This window comes from Piliocolobus tephrosceles, chromosome 17 (assembly GCF_002776525.5).
Source record: "Piliocolobus tephrosceles isolate RC106 chromosome 17, ASM277652v3, whole genome shotgun sequence".
Lineage (NCBI taxonomy): Eukaryota > Metazoa > Chordata > Mammalia > Primates > Cercopithecidae > Piliocolobus > Piliocolobus tephrosceles.
The window spans coordinates 3,051,882-3,055,433 of NC_045450.1; the positions used below are offsets into that span (position 1 = coordinate 3,051,882).

The following is a 3,552-nucleotide window of genomic DNA, read 5'->3' on the forward strand; positions in this document are numbered from 1 at the left end:
TCCGTCTCAAAAAAAAAAAAAAAAAAAAAAAAAAACAAAAAAAAAAACAAGGTCTCGCTCTGTTCCTCAGGCTAGAGTGCAGTGGTGCAATCAGAGCTAACTGCAACCATGAACTTTTGGCTTAAGCAATCCTCCCACCTCAGTCTCCAGAGTAGCTGGGATCACTGGTGCACACCTTCATACCTGGCTTTTTTTTTTTTACTTTTTGTAGAAACGGGATCTCATTATCTTGCTCAGGCTGGAGTGCAGTGGCACGATCACAGCTCACTGCAGCCTTCACCTCCTGGGCTCAAGCAATCCTCCTTCCTTGGCCACCCATGTAGCCAGGACCACAGATGTGCACCACCACACCTGGCTAGTTTTAAAATTTTTTGTAGAGACCGGGCTTCACTGTGTCACCAGGGCTGGTCTTGAACTCCTGGGCTCAAGTGATCCTCCCATCTTGGTCTCTCAAGGCATTGGGATTATAGGCATGAGCCACCACTCCTGGCCAATAATTAGGTTTAACTTATATTTATTGATGGAGGCTCTATCAGCTGGGGGGTCTCCAGAGAAACAAAACCAATAGGATGTATGTGTGTGGGATGTGTCTGTGTGTGTATGTGTGTATGGGGAGGGGTGTGTGTGTGTGTATGTAAAGAGATTTATTTTAAGGAATTGGCTCACAGGATTGTAGGGGCTAGCAAGTCCAAAATTTGTATGGCAGGCTGGCAACTCCGGATTTCAGTGACAGTCTGGAGGCAGAATTCCCTCCTCTCCAGAAAACCTTAGCTTTTGCTCTCAAGGCCTTGAACCGATTGGCTCTGCCCCCACCCCACTCCCAGCCACACTATGGAGCATGATCTACTTGACTTAAGGTCAACTGATTGTAGATGTTAATTGCATCTACAAAGCACCCTCACCATAGCATCTAGACTGGTGTTTCACCAACCAGCTGAGCACGACAGCTGGGCCAAATTGACCATCACAGAGGTCTAGCAGGTGCCTAGCTCCAATCCAGAGTTGGGGGCTTACACAGATGAAAACAAATCTTTACCTGGCAGCTGAGTCAGAAGAGTGACTGGCAATGACAAAACCCACAGTGACACAGCTGCACAGAGAACCAGCAGAGGAAGTCCTCAAGCCTGCAAGGGCTCAGAGATGTTGGCCCAAAGCTCTTGGGCAACAGGAGGCTTCCTAGAAGAGGTGACGTCATTCCCTCCATATATATATGAATATAGGCCGGGCGCCCTTGCTTCCGCCTATAATCCCAGCACTTTGGGAGGCACAGGCGGGCAGATCACCTGAGGTCAGGAGTTTGAGACCAGCCTGACCAACATGTTGAAACGCCGTCTCTACTAAAAAATACAAAAAATTAGCCGAGTGTGGTGGCGCACACCTGTAATCCTAGCTACTGGAGCGGCTGAGGCAGGAGAATCTATTGAATCCAGGAGGCAGAGGTTAGAGTGAGCCGAGATCGTGCCACTGCACTGTAGCCTGGGCAACAAGAGCAAAACTCCATCTCAAATATATATATATGTGAATATCCACACATACACACTGAGCGCCTACTAGCACAAGCCCAGACATACAGGGTTCCGCTCTCCCCGGGTCCACAGGGTTGAGATCCAATAGGAAAGCAAGGAGTCCGCTGAGTCAGGGGTACGAGGAGCCAGTGAGCAGGGAAATGACCTGGGACATCTGAGGCTGGAAGCCAAAACTATGGCATCAGTAGGGAGACTGCAGAAGGTGGCAGGTCCCGGATCACCAAGGGCCTTGAAAGCATGGGGAAGCCTTTGTTCAGTTGGGGAATCATTAAGGGGTTTTGCATTCTGGAACTATCATCAACTTCAGCGGGGTCCCGGGGTAGGATAGAGGCAGGGAGGCAGGAAGTTCTCGCACGGTCCAGGCACGAGATGGTGGAGTGTGCTCCCGGGGAAGGGGTCAGTGGACGGATCTAAGGGAGGTTCAGTTAGGATGGGCACGGATTGAGATCTGGCTGGATGCTGGTGACAGGAGAGATGAGGCTGGGGCCTTTGGAGGATGGTGTCCTGGTGGTGCTGTTAATGCAGGTGGGAGAGTGGGAGAGGGAGGAGCAGGCTTGCAGAAGGCAGGCACGAGTGCAGGTCTGGGTGGGAGTCTGCAGAGCTCCAGGCTGGCCATGCAGGTGGGGCCCAGGAAGTTGAGGATCCTGCCCTAGAGCTTGGTCTCCTCTGTCTGAGGTCAGGTCCCCCAGAGGTGGAGCTCCAGAGGGAAATTCTTGTGCAAGCAGTTTCTCAGGGGCCATGTGCTGAGGGGGATGGGAAGCAGGAACAGTCTAGAAGCTGAGTGAGGATGTGGTCTCAGCTGGAGAGGAGCCTGATCCCATGGGAGCTCTGCAGCAGGGATGGCAATGCCAGGGAGGCCATCCCGCCTGAGGCCAGGCCCAGCTCTTTGTAGCCCCATATTAACTACATTGGCTGTGGGCTCCTGGGGAGCCTGAGTGACGGGGGGAAAGGGGCAGCCAGGGAGGTGCCTAGGTCCTGCGAAGAGCTTGGGCGAGGAAAGACTGGGGAGGCTGTGCCACAGCGTTAAGATGTGGGCTTCGGCCAGGCGTGGAGGCACATGCTTGTAGTCCTAGCTACTCAGGAGGCTGAAACAGGATTGCTTGAGTCAGAGAGGTTGAGACTGTAATGAGCTGTGTTCACACCACTGCACTGCGGCCTGGGTGACACAGTGAGACCCTGTCACACACACACAAAAAGAGGATGTGGGCTTCAAAGTTGAATTCAAGTAAGTCAGGGTTCTTCCCCTCATAATGAACAACTTCCTTCACCTCATTGTCTCAGGTTCCTCGCCTGAGAAATGCAAGGAGAATGGTGCCTGCTGGTGGCATGGGCTTGCCAATGAAATGAGCGATTCACCCGGGCCTCTCAGCGCAGGGCCTGCCCCGGGCCGCATAGTGTGCATTGCCATCTGCTGTCAGAGCTGGGCTAGTGGCCGCCTTGAGAGCCAGCAGTCCTTGGGGGCTGGCGAGCTTCTGGGAGGAAAGGGTGGAACGTGACGGTCAGATACAGAGCTACAGAGAACCCCACCATGAAGAGGTAGGTGGCATCAACAGAGATAAAGAAAGACTGAGCCCAAAGAGTGAAGGAGGAAGTGGTCAGCCGTGGCCGGGGAAAACACAAGCCCAGTAAGTTACATTGGCTTGTATTTGGTCATCCAGGGACAAAGTCACCTTTTTAGTGCCTGTAGACCCAGCGCATTGGGGAAGAATTTAGGCCACAGTGGGCTTAGGCATGAGAGGAGCAGAGGAAGTGAAGATGGAGTTGAGACCACTGGCTGGAGAACTTGACTGGGAAGGGAGGGCAGAGAGCCGTGTGGGGCGAGGGGAGGGAATAGGTCCAATGAGTGTCTTAGGATGAGGGAGTTTTGAGCACTGAACACTGGATGAGCTGATACAAAGAAGGAGTCGGGGATGGATAGACTAACAGATGCATGCACAGAGGCGGGGATGGATGGATGGACAGATGCATGCACAGAGGCAGGGATGGATGGATGGAAGGATACATGCACAGAGGCAGGGATGGATGG

The 3,552-nt window shown here is 52.9% G+C and overlaps 1 protein-coding gene across 2 annotated transcripts in view; it reads left to right on the plus strand.

The window, feature by feature from the left end:
• The window catches only part of MMP25 (matrix metallopeptidase 25), a 16,350-nt gene that overhangs the window by 4,736 nt on the left and 8,062 nt on the right, over positions 1-3,552 (plus strand). The window lies entirely within an intron of this gene.